This window comes from Equus asinus, chromosome 10, assembly GCF_041296235.1.
Source record: "Equus asinus isolate D_3611 breed Donkey chromosome 10, EquAss-T2T_v2, whole genome shotgun sequence".
In the NCBI taxonomy this organism is placed as follows: Eukaryota; Metazoa; Chordata; class Mammalia; order Perissodactyla; family Equidae; genus Equus; species Equus asinus.
The window spans coordinates 57,759,851-57,778,680 of record NC_091799.1 but is presented as its reverse complement, the minus strand read 5'-3'; the positions used below and the strand labels follow the sequence as shown (position 1 = coordinate 57,778,680).

The 18,830-nt window shown below is 44.8% G+C and overlaps 1 long non-coding RNA gene across 1 annotated transcript; it reads left to right on the top strand.

Moving 5' to 3' along the window:
* The first annotated feature begins 276 nt into the window (after window positions 1-276).
* On the top strand, window positions 277-17,543 carry LOC139046398 (uncharacterized). The gene is made up of 3 exons (XR_011506435.1): window positions 277-737; window positions 9,954-10,124; window positions 10,375-17,543. It is a non-coding gene; the product is annotated as an uncharacterized lncRNA (long non-coding RNA).
* Window positions 17,544-18,830: the final 1,287 nt, after the last annotated feature.

The following is an 18,830-nucleotide window of genomic DNA, read 5'->3' as shown; positions in this document are numbered from 1 at the left end:
TCACTTCTATTGCATTTCTTGTCTGGAAATCTTTTTCTTGTAAGGTCAGCTTGTTTTGTTAGCATTCGGTTCTTGTTTCAATAGTGTCTATGGCTAACTTTTCTTCCCCTCAGATTTTTATATTCCTTTCTATTTTGAACCTCTCATTTAGCAATGGCTTCTCAACAGCCATTTGTCCCTTCCTCGTCAGAGCATTTTTTCTGTAAGATCATCAAGTTTCTTGATCTCTAGAAGGCCCAGGCAGCATGCATTTGTTTTCTCTCCTTGGAACTTTGTGTTGCGGGCACTCAGTCTTCCGAGTCCTTGTGAAGTTGCCCAGGAGCCTGATCAGATCAGTGTCAGCACGGTCAGGGAGGAGAGCTGCCTCAGCTCTCAGCTCCGAGCTTCCTCTACTCCCAGGCCCGGGACCCAGTGGTCCCCTGAGCCTGGCCAATGGGATGAGCCTGGTTGGGGGAAAGTCAGGGAGCGGACCCTAAATACCTGGGCATCGACACTCCCACAGCCCTGACATTGACCAACAAGGTAGGCAGGTCATCTCTGAGACGATGGTACAAATCTAACTTTTGGCCTTTTTTTTTTTTTCAAATGGGTGCAGGTATGTGGAGCCTGTGGAGAAGAAAATAAGAAGCCAAGAACTGGTGCATTCTAGGATTTTCAACAAGGGAGAGATAATCCATTTTGTATTGCGGAATAAACATGTTTTGTCATGATAAGGCCAGCCATCAATAGACATCAAGGTAAGAGAAAAAAATCTTTACATAAAGGTTCAATCAGTGGTGGCCAAGGATGGGAAAATTCTAAGATTACAGCTTCAATTCCAGCATAGTCTTCCTCTTTAGAATGCAACTTGTTCCTGTTGCAGGCTATTATGAAAAAACAAGAAAAAAAAGAAGACGGAAAGAGGAAATTCTAAAACTCCCTTTTCACTTTCTAAATACAGTTTAATTTGCTTTAAACAAATCTACCACAAAAATTTAAACTTGTAGAACTGAGAAAATATGACGATTTATTTTATCAAAGAACTCAGTTTCTTTGTGTCCCCACTGCATGGTAGAATTTCTTTAAACTGTAACCATGTCTAGTGCATTTTTGATGATCCAATTTTTCAAAATTTAACCACGTGTATATTTGCTGCATAAAATGAGGCTGACTTGTAGCTTTGAAACGTGCAAGTTAAATATTCAAGAGCCAACAAGAAACCAAACAAACGACAAAAAAAATGTTTGCTTCAGGTAAGTCAATGTCAGAACCTGTTGGAATTGACTTTGAGATAGCCCAAGCTGTGGTTTTTTGGGAAAAATGTACAGCCTGGGTGGCGCAATGCAGTTTTTTAGTGTCTGGAGAGGTTAATTATGATGCACAAATGGTGCGCTAATATGAGAAATGGCTGAATTACCACCACAACCAAGACCTGTGACAGGTTGTTATGCACATCCTGGTCCTGGGCCTCAGGCTCTGTTTTCTGCACAGGCTGGAATGGCAAGATGAAGACCTGGAGGCTTGGATGCCTCCCTGGGCAGGAGGTGGCCCGTTTCTGATATAGAACTCTACCAGGAGAATAGCCTGACCATGGTTCACTGTTCCAGAATAGATGTGCCTTTTGTTGGGTTGTCCCTTTTTTCTTTATACTTTCATATGCAAAATTGGAATTGGAGGTTCATTTCTTTGTTTAATTACAACTTAGAATGCCAACTATTCACCATCTTCATAAAGAAGTTGGAAAAAAAGTTTTCTTCTTTTTTCCTTGAAAAAATAATAACAATATTTAGCATATAGTGCTTACTGTTTATTGCCAGGTACAGTTCCAAGTATGTTACAGATATTAACTCATTTAATCTTTATGACTACACTCTGAGTAGACATTTCTGGGTAAAGAAACATAAGGAAGCTAAAGAAATTGCTCGAGGTCATTTGGCTACGTGGCTGACGTAGGGCTTGAACCTAGCGAGTTGGGCACCAGAGAGAAAACGGGAGAAGGAAGGTGACAGGGAAGTCTGAAGAGGGGAAAAGGTCATCAGAACAACTAGTTTTGTCTCCAGTGCTTTGACGAACCCTTCGGACCCTGTTCTCCGCTCCACACCCCACCCCAAACAAACCCCCTGTGACACTGCTCTCAGGACAGGGTCTGTACTGAGGCCAGTGCTGCCGGATGCAGAGAGGGGTCCAGCTTTAGAAGTGAGGGCTTGTGTGTGGAGGAAGCTCTGGGTGAAATCTGGGAGACCCTGCCCAGCTTCTCTGTCTCCCCAGGACTCGGATCCACTTTTCCTTTGGGCTAGAAACAAAAAACGCCCAGTTCGTCAGGGTCTTGGGGTTGAGAGCAGAGCAAGGTGGGAGGATGCCAGCCCACTGCTCCGTGATCTCCAGCTCAGCCTCATTTCCTGGCATCTTTCTTGTCCCTCCCTCACCCGGTCTCCTGTTGTCTCATTAAAGAAAAGTCCTATTGCTGTGCTAACTCTACACCTCCTCGTGAGCAACGGTAGAAATGTAAGGGGAGCCTCATATGTAATTTTAATTTTCTGGTAGTCCACTGCTATGGACTGAATGTTTGTGTCCCCTCAAAATTCACGTGCTGGAGCCCAAATCTCCAATTTGATAGTATTTGGAGATAGAGCCTTTGGGAAGTAATTAGGTCATGAGGATGGAACCTCCTTATGAGATTAGCAACCTTGTAAGAAGAGACACGGAAGAGATGATCCCTGTCTCTGCGAAGTGAGTGCACAGCAGGAAGGTGACCATCTCCAAATGAGGAAGGGTGCTCTCATCAGATGCCCAATCTTCCAGCAGCTTGATCTTAGACTTTCCAGCCTCCAGAACCGTGAGAAATAAATGTTCATGGTGTAAACCACCCTGTTGATGGTATTCTGTTAGAGCAGCCTGAGCAGATTAAGACAACCACACTAAAAATAGAAGCAAGTGAAATCAATTTTAATAATATATTTTATTTAGTCCAATGTATCAAAATACTATCATTTCAAACAATATAAAAATCCACGTAATCAACGTAAAATACTAATGAAATATTTACCTTCTATTTTTCATACTGTGTATTTTACACTTACACCATATCTCTTTTCTTTTTTGGTGAGGAAGATTGGTCCTGAGCATACATCTGTTGCCAATCTTCCTGTTTTTGCTTGCGGAATATTGTTGCTGAACTAATATCTGTGCCAGTCTTCCTCTATTTTGAATGTGGGTCACCATCACAGCATGGCTTGATGAGTGGGGTATAGGTGCATGCCCGGGATCCGTGCCCTGTATCCGAACCCAGGAACCCTGGGCTGCCAAAGCTCAGTGTGCTGAACTTAACCACTGCATCAGTGGGCTGGCCCTTCCACATCTCAATTTTGACACTACATTTTCATTGGAAATTCACACTTCATCTATATTTAGTTTTCACAAAATTTACAGTTGAGAAAGTAGTTTGACACACTCAAGTTGTTCAAAGCATGCTTAAAAGTATTTCAAGAACTGAATAGAGTATCAGTTTTTATATTTAAATGAAAGAAAATGAAATAAAATTAAATGCTCAGTTTTTCATTGAAATAGCCATACTTCAAGCACTCAAGAGACCCATGTGACCAGTGGCTTCTGTATTGGACAGTGTAGTTCTAGAGAACAGAGATAAATGAAAGGAAATAACCAGATTTAGCGAACGCACATTAAACAGCAACCTAAAACCGTCATTTATTATTCTTCTCCTTGCTGATCACATTGGCGCGGGAAACCCTATAGGTTAGGAAGTTTGGGTTTTTGGCACCAAGAGGTATCAGATTAGTTCCTGCATAGTATCCAGCTACTGGCAGTTATCTTGCAAATGTTAACCCTGCCACCTAGTGACACTTTCCGAGCATCACATGGAAATTACCATGTAGAAAATCCCATGTTGGCCTCAGCATTTCGCCCTGCCTGACAGCTCTGAGACTTTCCCCTGCTCTGAGACCCCATGTAGCACTGTGCTGCCGATATGTCATCACTGTCTTAGGGCTGCTGTAGTCTTGGCTGGAGAATAAAGGCTGAATTGTCACTTCCCCCTCCATTTCCCCACAACAGTGAAGTGCTTGGAATACAATAAACGTGTCTCAAGAGCATCCCACCTGCCAAGTACTGTGATGGGCGGAGATGACTTCTGTTCCCACAAGGGTTAGGGTCCCAACTATTTCTTGTGCCCGATTCTACTACAACTCCTGAATCTTCTGTTTACTTATGTCTTCTCCTCGATTGAGCTGTGAAATCTGTGAGGTCAATGTCTTGCTTATGTTTTATCCCTACAGCCTGGTTTGGTGTCCTTCTGACAAAGGTCGGTTGAATGGATGGATGGACGGATGGTGTGGCTATAAATTCACAGCTTTTTGCAGCACTCTTAGCACATTTCTCCAGTTGGGGCATCCTCCCTTTTCTACTCTCAGTATGAACTATGTCGTCTTTTCTTCAGATTTCAGTCTCCCCTTATTCCCTTGTATGCTCAGCACATGTTTAGTGCATGGCCTTGTCTTAAATTTTGGATACAAAAATGAAGTTGGGAACTCCTTAACTTACTCCCACCAAACCTCCAAATCTACCTTCACCTGTGCCTGGGCCTGCAACCTGATCGTCCTTGGACCCAATGCCATGCCTTCCAGACCCCCTGAATCCCCTGGACCACTCACTGGAACCACCTGGGGAGCTTTCACAGGGATTGATGTCTGGGTCCCAGTTCAGAAAATCTGATGTCATTGGTCTTGGGTGCAGACTGGGCATCGAGATTTTAAAATTCTCCCCAGGGGATCCTAAACTACAGCCCAGATTGAGACTTACTCTCTGCATGCTCCTCTTTCCACCTTCTCAGACTTCAGCAGGTGACCTCACCCTCACCTGAATTTCCAACCATTTCCATCCAAGTGGGTCATTTCCCACATCATACACAATGCCTTAAACTCTTCTATCTGAAAATAGGAATGAAAAAGGCTGTCTGGATCCAATATCCACAGCAACTGTCTGCTCTCTTCATGTACTTTCCAAGCCAAACCAAGTTCAAGAAGAAGTTACCCACACAGTCTATCTCTGCTTCCTCATCAACCATCCACTGTTAAATCTATTCCAGACTGAGCTCTGCTCCAGAGTTGATCACTCAGTCATTCAAAAACACTTAGCTCCTTTGGCCTCCAGGATCCCATGTGCTCCTGTTTCCTTTTCTGGCTACCTTTCCAGTTAACCTCTCAATGTTGAGAGTTCCTCAGGTTGTGGTGCTTGGCCATCTTTCCTTCTCACGTGACATCTCATGCTTTCCAGTCCCTGGGACCTTGGGGTTTATGATGCCTGCTCAGATCACTCTGTCAGTCCCACACCCACATATCCACATCCCTATTTGGCCTGCCTCTCCATTAGGTGTGTGATAGGCATCTCAGATTGCATGTTCCAAACTGAATCTTTATGCCCCCATTCTTGGATGCTTCTCTTAGAGTGGTTCCCATGTGTTAGTTTCCTGTGGCTTCTGAAATGAATTACTACAGACGGATTGGCTTCAAACAGCACATATTTATACTCTTGCGGTCCTGGAGGCCAGAAACCTGGAATCAGTTCCGCTGGGCTGAAATCAAGGTATGGGCGGGACTGCACTCCCTCCGGAGGCTGTAGGGGTGACTCTGCCCCCTGCCTCTTCCAGTTTCTGGTGGCTGCCAGTGTTGCCTGATGTATTAGTGAAGGTTTTCCAGAGTAACAGAAACAATAGTGTATGAGTGTGTGTGTGTATCTTTTAATCTCCCTCTGCTTACTCGTTATAAGGATGCATGTGATTGCATTTAGGGCCCACTCAGATAGTGCAGAATAATCTCCCCATCTCAAGATCCTTAGTCGCATCTCCAAAGACCCTTTTTCCAAATAATGTGGATTTACAGGCTCCAGGGACTAGGATATGGATATTGTTTGGGGTACCATTATCCAGCTAACTACACTAATTCATGCAAATAGTACTTTAATCTACCCAGTTTTTTAAACCAGTAAATTGGGACTCAACCTTGTCATCAAATTCCCCTCAACTCCCTCTAATCCATTGACAATACCTCTATTTTCTCTCATCTAAATAATCTTGAATCTGCTCAGCATTTTCCATCTCCTCTGCCATCAACCTAACCCAAAATATAATGTTTTTTCTGGACTGTTTTCACAGTCCATTTATGTCAATGGTAACTATCTCCTTATTTGTATGGTAACTTGCTGAGTATCTGTCTCCAGTCACTAGATTGTAAACTTCATGAAGGCAGGATCATATATGTTTTGTTCACTATTCTATTTTAGACTCCAACATAGTGCTTGGTATAGAGTAGGTGCTCAATAAACACTTAAGACATGGATGAATGGTTGGATGGTATATTTCCTGCCCTGGAGGAGGTCTTAGTCTAGTGAAGGGGCCATTCATTGGCTTTTGACTCCCTAAATTACTCCATTTTTTCGTTTAAACTACTTATTTGGAGAGCCATCTGTATGCCAGACATTCTAATCTGCTCAAAGAATCCACCAGTTAACAAGTTACGTAAAACTCCTTGCTCTCATCGAACTTTACATTTTAGTGTGGAGAAAGATAGATAGAAAACATAATAAATGTACAATGAATGATTCTAAATATGCATATATCCTTATATATAAATTAGAAAGTGATAAATGATATGAAAAAAATAGAGCCATTCAAAGGGCGTTTGTACACAATTGCCATTTTAGATGAGGGAGAGCTTTCGAGAAATTGAAATTTGAGAAAAGGCCTGAAGGCGGTAAGGGGGAGAGGCGTGATTATATCTGGGGAAAGAGCTTCCCAAGCCAAGGGAACTGAATTTGAGGAGGTCCTGAGGCAGCAGTGGTCCTGGTCAGTTCAAGGAGGACGAGGAGGCCAATGGCTGGAGCGAGTGAGTGAGGGTGAGAGTAGCAGGAGATGAGGCCTTGTGGCCATGGGGCCAGACTGTATTGGGTCTCTAAGGTGATGGAAAGACTTTGGCTTCTCCTTCGAGTAAGATGGGGAGCCATTGGAGGGTTTCCAGCAGAAAAGGGACACTATCTGACTTACGTTTTAAGAATCTCTCTGGCTGCTGTGTGGACACTATGGGAGGAAGGATGAAAATAGGAACCCTGGGGAAGTTATTTTAGTAATGGAGGCGAGAGATGAGGGTGGCTTGGACCAAGGTGATGGATAGCAGCAGAGGTGGTGAGAAATGGGTAGAATTTAGATATATTTTGAGAACAGGGCCAATCAGATTTCCTGATAGATTGCCTGTGGGGAGGGAGGGAGAGAGAGAAATAAAGAGGGAGGGAGAGGGAGAGAAAGAGAGAGAGAGAGGTGTCAAGAATGACACCAAGATTTTTGGCCTAAGCAACTGGAAGCGAGACTAAATTCAGAGTGTTGTCTGGAACTTCTACCCCAAACATCTTAATTCTTTAAAGTCCCTGGAACAGCTCAACAGCCCTGAACTTTCCAGACAGCTGCACGGAGTTGTCATCCATCCTTCTCTGGGGAGTGTCTGATCCCTTCCCTAAACGTAAGCCCCACTCCTCGCCCACATCTGTGCATGATGGACTTGGTCAGTTCGCCGTCAGCACAGTGTCCAGCCCACAGCCCACATTCTGTCCGTGACACGGTCACAGGGCATCCTTGGCTTTCCTCCTGAGGTTGATGTGAGCCTTGACACAGTTTGGGGTGCCCCTCTGACCCTTGTCTTTGTGTTCACACCCAGGGCACTAGAGGTTGGCCTGATGATTATTTTGCTCACAAAAGTTTCTCGTTGTTGTGGTCCAGAACAGTTGAGGTCGTTCAGTGGCCCCTGGATCTCTGCTGGCCCAGGTGGCCTGGCCAAGTGCCACTTTAGGTATCTGTGCCCTGTTTCCTCAACTTCTTCCTGGATTTCTCATATTCTCATTGACAGGGGCTTGGGACTGTCTGTACGGCAGGCTCAGTGCAAAGGCCATTTTGTGAAGAGGCCACAGCTGCCCTGAGGGAGGCTTGTTTCCCTGTGCACGTGTGGCCACGTGGGTGCGAGTGTCAGGTGCTGTCGGGCTTTGGGAAAGGTTTTGGAGAGTCAGTGGCAAGAACAGTTGGCTCTGCCAGGCCTGTTTCACCCAATCCCTCACCCCGCATAAGCCTCTCAGCAAGCAACATGAAAGGGACAAGCGTCTTACGGTTCTTCCTCAGATGACTCTCAGGAGTGCCACTGCGAGGGCAATGCTCCCCATTGTCAGTTGCCGAGTGGATCCTGTTTGTGTGTGCACATGTGTCTGGGAGCCCCTAAGCCCACGTGTACAGTGGTCCCCCCTTATCCACAGAGAGTACGTTCCCAGACCCCCAGTGGATGCCTGAAACTGAGCATAGTACCCAACCCTATATATACTATGTTTTTTCCTAACTAATGGGGTAACGGGCCCACAGCATATACAGTGTGGGTGCACTGGACCAAGGGACCATTCATGACCCAGGAAGGTGGGTGCAAGATTTCATTACACTACTCAGAACCTGCAATTTAAAACTTATGAATTGTTTATTTCTGGAATTTTCCATAATATTTTCCCGCAGTGTTTGACCCTGGTAACTGAAACTGTGTGAAACCGCAGATAAGGGGGGGGGGGGGACCACTGTCCTTGGAAAGGAAAGTCTCTGGGGATATTGAATTTAAATTGACATTCAACTATTGGTTCAGGAACAGTCAAAGTTTATTTGTCACCAGCTTCCCTCCTAAATGTAGTCACAAGCTCTCCCAAATTCCATAGACACCAAATAACACAATCTTCAGAGAGCTCTCGCCCTGCCCTGATCCTGCCCTCACCTCCCCCCAGGGGTCCAGCCTGACAGGTGCGTTCTGAGTAAGGTGGCTGTCAGCAGGGAAAGTGAAGGGCTCGTCAGGTGTGCCCCAGCAGAAGTGCCGGTGGCCTCCCTCGAGGGAATGGAAGTGATGAAAACAGGTGCCGAGCTTTTGAACAAAGTTGTCCAAACTGAAAACTGACAATGAGGGGAAACAGAGACTTCTCTGTTCTCCTCCCAAGGCCACTCAACACGCAGTCTTGCCCTCGCCCCAGTTAACTTCTTCATTTACAGCTCTGTGAGTTGTGCTCTAATTAGAAGACTCAGTGGAGAGGTTTGGGAGGGGAGCCAAATGCTGAGACTCTCCTTCTAGAAACACCCCATGACCTAGTGCAGAGCTGAGCCAGCTTGGGCAAAACTGTTTGGGGTGCTGATTCAACACAGCTTGTGGTATCCGGGTGAATTTCTCTCTCATTACCATGTAATCGAATTAAAGTGCAAGAAGGTATTTTTCTCCATTTTCTGAAAGTGGTGGCCGCAAAACCCGTTACGGAGCCTTTACTCTTCCGTGTATGGCTCAGACGTGGCGGGATCAGGGGAAGGTGGGTGTGACTTCCTTTAGGGGAGTGTGAGCTCTGGTGGCAGCCTTTCCTCCAAAGGCCACACGAGGGGGAGCGGTGACAGCCAAGTCTGCAGGAAGGCTGTCTCTGGGAGGGTGAGTGAGAAGCAGCGCCTCTGAGTGCCTGTTCAGCAGGAGAACCGTGTCTCTGGGTGCTCCCGGGGTCTAATCGGTATAAACACTTGCATGCCGGGATGTCCTCTGATATCCTCCACGTGAAGAGTGAGTGATTCAGTATTTACCAAGGGCCGGCATGTATTAACTTAGATTTACAAGATACTGAACAGTGTTAAGAACAAAAACCAAGCAGAACAAAGGCGTGCATTGTGTTCTTTTGTTCCGATAAAAAAGCAACTATATTTTATATATATTTTCAAGTGAGGAAAAACTTCCAGAAGGGCACCCCAGAAAATGTCATAGTGGTTGTCTTTTAGAAGACTAAGAGAGTCCTCAAATGAGGAACTGTGGCGTGGGAGGGAGACTTTTCATTCAGTTGGAATTATTTTGTTCTGTTTGAATTATTTTTATCCATGTGGGATGCATTCCTGTTTCAATAAAAAAAATACTTTTATTTTTAAGGCAAATGAAATGAAAACTTCATAGCCCAAGGCAACTCTGTGGATCAGAAGCTGCGGGCCAAATCCTGGAGGAGGAGGAGCCCGGGGTGATGCAGCGGATGGAGCACCACCCGGCAGGACGGAGGGGGTCTTTGAGGAGAACTGTTTTGCCACAAAGGAGCTTGCTGTCCCGGTAAGTGAACAGTAGCTCTGATCTCCAACTGGAAGGAGCACTGGAAATCACACAGTTCACTCGGCATGAACCGGTGACAAGCTAAAAGGAGAAATGTGAGATCGCACCTGAAACTTGTCCACCACGTATACGTGTCTCCTTCTCATACCAAGTTTGCCTCAGCCTGATGGGGAAGTAGGCCCTGCTCTCTCATACTCTGGACTCCACCCTGCTGGTGAAAACCTATGACATGATGATTACTCTGTTACAGGCAGTCAGGAGACTGGCTCTGTCATCTGGTCCTCAAATATGTAGATGGAAGTTACTGTGCCAGCATCGTGAAGAGTCCAAGACAAACGAGACCCAAAGCCTGCTGCTCCAAGGAACCCACAGTCTTACAGAGAGAACACTTGCACCAAGAACGCTAACCAAGGCTCGGCCGTGATCAGTCCTGCCAGAGGAATGGATACAGAGTTATGGGGTTTTAGAGAAGAGAAAGATTACATTAGTCAGCAGGCAGTTGGGACTTTTTTGTTTTTGAGGAAGATTAGCCCTGAGCTAATATCTGCTGCCAATCCTCCTCTTTTTGCTGAGGAAGAAAAAGCTAGCCCTGAGCTAACATCCATGCCCATCTTCCTCTATTTTATGTGGGATGCCTGCCACAGCATGACTTACAAGCATTGTGTAGGTCTGGGAACCAAACCGGCGAAACCCGGGCCAGAGAAGCAGAATGTGCAAACTTAACTGCTGCACCACCAGGCTGGCCCCTGGGACATTTTTTAAAAGGGTTTTGCTTGCCGTTTAGGAGTTTGGTAGAGGAAAGGGAGGCTATTTCACGCAGGAGACTGGCTTAAGCAAAGGGAGCCAGGTGTGTTTAGGGAAGGGATAAGTAAGTCTGGTGGAAATGCAAGGCGTTTGAAGGGGAGTAGAGGGTGAACAAGCTGAAAAGGTCGGGGAGGGTCAGCTCACAGAAAGTGTTGAGTTCCAATCTACATAAGCAATGGGGCGCCATTTAATTGTTCTGAGCACAGGAGTGCCAGGACTTGGGTCCTTCAGGAAGGTGAATCTGGCAGAGGCGTGGAGGTGAAGGGACGAAGGTCCTGGGCCTGGGGGCCAGATTTGCAGACTCTGCAATTAACAGTCCAGCTGGAAAGTTAAATTGAGAGTCAAGGAGGAAGAAAGAAGAGGCAGAGACATTCGTGACAAGTTCTGCCGATGGCAGAGAAAAGAAGTCACAACTGACTGGGTGTCAGGAGAGAGGGAGCAATGGAGGCTGAGGGAGTTGTGAGGCTGGTTGGCTAAGAGGAAAGAGATGGAATAAGTGGGCTTGGGGGCAATGGCGCTAGGACGGGATGAGTCAGAACAGGGTATTGTGGAGATTCTTGCCACCCAATACGGAGAAGTTTGAGACTGGAGCTGGAGAGAGAAGTCGGAGATTTTGGGGGAGTAGTGGCAACAACTGAGTCCCAGATATTAGATGATCTTTGCAATTAGGGGTTTTTGAAAGAGGAAAAAGAAACTGATCAAGCAAGATAAGCCTAAGAGGAGACAAAACAGAACAATGAGGAGAGGCTGGAGGCACTGATCTTGGTTGTGGCAGTATAACACAGGAGTTTGTGATAAAACATGCCACCCTCACAGAAGGTTGAGGAAAATGAGATGAGAAAGTTCACTGTTTGTGGCAGCTCAGGGGTCGCTGATGACTTTTAAGAGAACCGTTTTTGGAGAGTGTTGGGTGAAGGAAGCCAAAGGCTGAAAGCAGAGTTTGCAAATTTCAGGGCCATAGGCTGAATCCAACCAGGAGAGGTATTTTATTTGATGTTCAATATTTTAAAGCAAATTAATTGCTAATATTTAAAAAGTGTTAGAGTTCACATACAAATCCCAAATTCCAAACCTAAGTGATCTGGCCACCCAAGGGCCCGGATTCCTCTGGAGCTGGATGTTGGCTGGAGCCCCGGTATCAAGGGTGAGGTTGGGGGACTGGGGGGTTGCCCCCTCCAGTTTCCCTCAGCGGCACCCAGCTTCCTTCTTTCACTCCTGCTGCCTGCCTCTTTGCACTTGGGGTTAAGGCATGCAGAAGCGCTGAGGAAACAGAGGTTGTCTACTCTTTCAAGTAGACTACTCCTTCGAAAGTTTGGAGATGACATGCGGAAGAGAAAGAGTATGGCAACTCGGGGTGCTGGGGAGGAGAAAACGGGTGTGAGGGGAAAAGAGGTGCAAACTCCATTTGGTGTTTGTCAAAAGGAAGGAGATGAGTAAAGAATAGGAGACTGAAGAATCAGTAAAAGCAGTCACGTCCTAAATCCTACAAAACGAGAATAAAAACGTTGTGCTCATGGATGATACAAGGCACCCTGTGTTCTCTAAACTGCGCTACTGTATTTAGCCTAAAAATGTGTATTCCATCTATAAAGGGCTTTAAACAGGAAATGACTGATAAGCCCAAATTATATGTGGGAGCTGAGGAAGAAACAAGTTTGGAAAGGAAAGAAACCTCTCTGCTTTTGAAATAGGAGAAGAAACAGACAGCAATGGTGGGGGGGCAACTTTGCGATAGAGAGGAGGGAACATGGGGGAGCTGGGGTCACTGTTATATAGGGGGGACGCGAATAAAATGGCGCTGCTGGGGGCCGAGGCCAGCACGTGTGGTGGGATTCTGGGGGAGAGCGATAATTTGGCAGGCTTCAAGTGGCTATTCTTTAAATATTTGTCTGATAGTCACTTTGTGATGGCAAGCAGAATTTTCTGATTTTCTCTTTAAAAAATTGCATTCCTATGTTTATATGTAAAAATTGGGGTTTATGTATTACATACACTGACTGTAGCGTAACGTTCAGAATTAGTTCAAATTGTCTTCCAGCTCACGTATTTTCTATAGTGATAGACATTCTCATTGACTAAGCATAGGAAAAATGACGTGAGCAGTAGTAAAATTTCCTTCAAAATGTATTTAAAAGTTTTTTTTTTGCTGACTGCCATAATAGCAAATATTTCCCATTTTCCTTCAGTTCTCTCTTTTTTTCCTGAGATTTTTTTTCCTGAACCAGACATCTTACATGAGCGCTTCAAATTGAGATCACAGTGAGCGTCAGTTGTTATTAGTAAATAACAGTGCATCCTGCAGTTTCTGCATTTCGTTGGCCCCTCGGTGCTGACCTTGGCTGGTCTGTCAGCTGATCTTAAGATCTGTGACTTGGTTTGTGGGAAAACCCATCCAAGTTACTGGGGCGCACCACAGAGAGAAAGTGGAGCTGTGTGGGATGCTTTTGTCCATATATGTTAGGGGAAACCAGGAGTGGGCTTATGTCTGGGCTGTTAGGTGAAAAGTTTCCTGTGGAAAGCTGAGTTCACTGGCAACATATTGCAGCTTTATTCCTGTGTTGGTTTAGCACACCTTCCTGATAAACTGGGACCTATAGCAGGTGCCTAGAGGGCCCACTCTTTCATGTGGATTTGCATAAGGCTTAGGCTGCGATATGAAATCAATTTGCTGCTGGTTATTACAGGCGATGTGAAAGTAGCTTTATTCAACGCAAACAAAAGGCCCACAAGGCCTTGCAGAGGGACTTGCAGATTTGTGGCAGAGACCAAGGGAGGGGCGGAATCACTTTCTCAAGAGGCCAGCAGGGTGAGCATTGTTGAAATGATGGATCCTACGGGCTCGTGCAGGGCAAGTGGGGCCAGACTCCAGTGTGGACTGACGGCGGCTTGGAGGGTGACAGGAGCAGGACCAGTATAGGAAGCTGTAGTCGGGTTCAGAATTCTAGCTATTTTAGCGAAATATTCATTTTAGTGAAATATTTTTAAAGTTTGTTTTTAAAATACAGCCCTAAATGATAATTTTAAAAATACTTCTCTGCAATGCGTGAATTGCTTGCAGGGCTGTCACTATAAGCTTCATGTGACTAAAAACACTTCCTGTTTCCAAATTGTCTTTGGTCTGATATGAACATTCAAATTGTAGTGCATTTGTGGCAACCTTCAAAAGAATAGAGTTCTCATCTGACTTAACAGGATACATCGCTCTAACTTTCGTTTCAGTTTGTCTCTCAATCCTGAGTAGCATTGGTCACTTATATGTAGTGAGGTGTGGCAACCTACGTACATATAGTTAAGCATCATTAAAATTACTTGGTCAGCATTCACGGAAGGGTAAACATTAGCATCATTATGATTATGGCAGGCCCTTAACCTCACTGAGTCTTGGTTCTCTCGTTTTAAACTGTGCTGGGGTTAAGAGGGTGGGGGGCTGGATGGTCTCGAGAACGGTTTCCCCTTGTAAGTGTCAGAGAACATGGCAAGAAGCTAGGGTGGTATTTAGGACTGAGTTTGAATGTGCTAAAAGAGAAACTGAGGCATATGAAAATGTTTAAGAGTTTATTTGAGCAAATATTGATTCTAATTGGGCAGAGAGGAACCAAGTTAGGAGCTAGGGACAAGACTTTTATAGAGAAGACTCAGAAGCAAGGAAATTCTTTGATTGGCTGTAGCTTTAGTGGGTGTCTTATTTGGGAAAGGCTCGTTGGCTGCTTGTGATTGGTTAATAGGTTTCAATTTCATAACCTTGAGGCATTGACAGGCTTAGGGTTTGGTTTGCTTACATAGATTACCAAGGCATTGGAGCCACCTGGGTGTAACGGCCTCCTCGTTTCATTAACTCGACCAATGCGAGTAGAATAAGAAGACAGCAGCACAAACCTCTCTGGTTGGAGTTTGTATTTGTTTGGGTTTGTTAGGAGAGCTAGACCGTTTGTAGCATTACCTCAAAAACTCTTCCGAATTCCAAGAAGACGGTATTGTCAACTAGGTTGTAAATTACATGTTTAAAGACCTTTATAGATGGAAAACACATTTTTAGGCTAAATACAGTAGCGCAGTTTAGAGAACACAGGGTGCCTTGTATCATCCATGAGCACAACGTTTTTATTCTCGTTTTGTAGGATTTAGGATGTGGTGTGACTGCTTTTACTGATTCTGGAGCTTACGGCTTTTGCTTTCTTGTTCTCCTATGTGTGGTGAGATGATGCTGCTGTCCAGGGTCTGGCGTCCGGGACCCATGAAGGGGCTGTATCTTTCCTGAAATGATGCCACTCTTTGGCCCCTGCAGGTGTGGAGACTTTCGCAGGGAAATTCTTGAGGAATTTTCTGCGTCCCAGTTGTGGGCTTACTTATCTTCCTGTGTTTTTGGAGCAGTCAGGCTCTAAGCACTGTCCTACTGTTGATCACTGCTGTCTTGGGGGGAACTCTGGCAGAAGGTAGCCTCACTAACTCTACCTAAGTACCCCCTTCTGATGGCCATAATCTGCCTCCAAAAGCAGCATATGAATCTTCATATCCACAGGAAAGGTATCATCTGGTGCTAGTCCATCAGGTACACAATGACTTTCTTGATCAGATGTCTGCAAGTTCACTTTGATAGCCCAGTTTTTTTCTGTCTGGCTCCAGCTGGGCAACTCTGCATTGGGACATGGCTGCACTTACTGAAGGTCATAAGAAGTAGCCGATGGACTCTGGTTTCCTGATATTTAGCTACCAGGTTCCCTAAAACCTCATTCTTGTGGCGTATCAAAACTTTTTCCATAATATTCCATCATTATCCTTTCTATTTTTCTCTCTTGGTTGACCTGGCTAGGGCTACAGAAAGATGTTTTCGCTTGTTTATTGTCTATTTTTTTCTAGCTCATCAGCAGCTGCTTTTATTTTGGCTGGATCGTTGGCTAGTTTTCATTTGTGATGCTAGGGATGTGCTTCATACTGGTATTGGGAGATTACAAGAGCTAATGACAGCTAAGAGGTAATAATAAACTATTTATGGGATTTGCCCGGTGGCATAGCGGTTAAGTTCATGCGCTCTGCTTTGGCAGCCTGGGGTTCGCAGGTTTGGATCGTGGGAACGGACCTACACACCGCTCATCAAGCCATGCTGTAGCAGCATCCCACGTACAAAATAAAAGAAGATTGGTACAGATGTTAGCTCAGCGACAATCTTCCTCAAGCAAAAGGAGGAAGATTGCCGCAGATGTTAGCTCAGGGCCAATCTCGCTCACCAAAAAAAATAAAATAAACTATTTATTAGACCATGTGGACAGGGTATTATGTCATGTACTTTCATGAGTCATCTCTAATCTTCCAGGCTAGGTAGGTATTACTTTACCAATTTTGCCATGATGAAGTGGAGGTTTCAAAAGGTCACATGCCTTGCCCAGGGACACAGAACTATCAGTGGCTGACCAGAAATTTGGACCAGCTAAGTGTCAAGTCTGTGAGCATTCCACCACACCACACTGTCTCCCCACAGGGATTCCAGAGTCTCTATTTGAGTTGATTTCATTACTGAACAAAAGTAGTTTCACTTCCCGGAGAGTTAAAATCAGCCTCTCCACCAGAACCCCTTGTCACACAAAGTAGAGTTTATTTGCAGCAAATAGGAGGCTATGTAGTGGAATCATTTCCAAAGTCGTGGCTCCCCAAGCACGAGCACGGGCCAGCAGGGGCTTCTCATTTTGGATGGGGAATGAATATTCAAAGGGAGAGGTGAGTATTCACTTGAGCAGGCCACTTGGCTCATCTGCCAGGGCGCCTCTTGGTCTAGTTCAGGGGGTTGGTGATTGCATCTCTTAAAATAACAACAACAAAAAAACAATTTAGAGAAACTATTAAATGTTTCTGAAACCTCCCTTGAGTTTCTTGGGGGTAATTAGTAGGTGACAATTTCTCTTGTCCAGCTTTTTCCTGTCCTTCCAGTCTCACTCATGTGCTCCTCAGACAGAATGTCCTCTCCACTCCCTCTGTCAGAACACATCCCTCCTAATTTAAACCTCCATTAACAGACAACTCCCCTTCAAAGCTATCGCTGACTAACGCTTACCCAACTTTGAGTAAACTGTCCCGTTGCAGGTCTCTGGTTATCACGAGTCTCCTGATAAGGCCTGAGAGCAGGATTTCATCCTTAAAGATGGTACAGTTAACTCATAAACACTTAGGAGGAAATTTTAAAAACAGAGAGTTAAGTTATCATGGTTTTTAATGACTTATACCTAATTCCCAAAAGTGTACCAGGAAGCTTTAAACAGCACATGTCACACTGTGCTAGGCACTGCATGTACCCAAATCTTTTCCTTATAAAGCACTCATGAGATAAGGATTATTATTCTTTTCTAAGTTCCCATAATGAGAAAGGAGCAGATTCAAACTCATGCTCGTTTCTCCGATGCCCAGGCTCTTTCTATTATACCTACCTGCCTCTTTACTAAGTTGTTCATAATATTAATTACCAGATACTTCAGTTATATGAGCATTTGGAGATTAGCATTAGCATTAAAATTTGCTCAGAGTTTCCTGGTAGAAAAGAAAAACAGGAAGAGAGATATATGTATGTAGATAGATAGATAGATGTAAGAAGAAAGAGAAGAGAAAAGCCTACGTTAAAATATACATATTCTTACACATTTGAACATAAATTTGATGAGGAATTTTTCACTAAATTAAAAAGTCAGACTGTAATTAAATGAAAAATATTTGAAATAATTTTAATTCAATTCCAAAATGTTTTAAAAGTAGCTTATTTAAAGCACCAGATTAAATCCCGCCGCACCTCTGCCCCCTTCACGGACAGCCTGTAAAGGCCAATCTGAAGAGGATCTCACCCATTTACAGACATAACTATTGATCCAGAAGCCCCGAAGATGTGTACTGTACAATAATCCCATATCTCCATGCCATTTTTAATGTTGTTCCATTTTTTTTATCTCCACCTCTGGATTATAACTCCTTGCGAGTGGAGACCTCTCTTCTGGTTCTCTCCTATCTTTTCAGGTAACTGATCAGGGTCAGGTCCATTATATGCTCGTTAATTACTGGCAGGCAATCAAAAGTGCTTTGAGCCCATGAAAGGAGACGTCCATGAGTAGATACAGGAAAAATTGAAGATGCATGGATGCCTGGCAGGAGACACTGATTGTGCAAGAGCGAAACTGGCTCTGTAGCCTCCCTGTCTGCTTGTTGGATTTCTTATTTAGGCTTCAGTAACCTCAGATGTGTTGATTACAGCGCTTAATGTTGTTACCCTCCCTCCACCACAAATGGGGACCCTTGGTGGGGTCACAGGGTATCAGTGATCTGCCATGACTCCAGGTTGGGGTGGAAATTCAGGCAGATATTTGTTGTCTGAACAACCAGACAGGCTGTCTCCTGAGATCTGACCAAAACTGGAACTTGGAGGAGATTCAGCTGGCTTTGGTTCAAACCAGACAAACTAAAACAATGCTAACAGCCAAGGAAGGAGTCTCGAGACCCTGCGAGAAATGCTGACTCCCCTGCAGCCTGAAGTCTGCACACTCTTAGCGCGAAAGCGCCAGCAGCCTCAGTCCTTCCGCGCTCCGACCTCCACTCCACAGAGCTGTGAACGCAGGGCCTGTGACGGGCAAGAATTATCGCTGAAAACTTATAAATAATAACATTAAGCCATATCACAGCCATGTGAACACGTTGTAGGTAGAAATAACAGACATGTATGCACACTATAGAAGAGTCATAGGTTACAGAAAATTAGCCTGAACCCACACACGCACGCACACACACTCACTTTTGTACGAGGGCGGGCAAGATGGAACGCAGAATGTGGTTCAACTTTCAGAGCCTTAAGCGAGAGCCTCTTTGCAAGTGGAAAGCAAACAAAACGAACTGGTCACAGGGTCAGCGTGCTCTGGAACGCAGAAGTGTTTG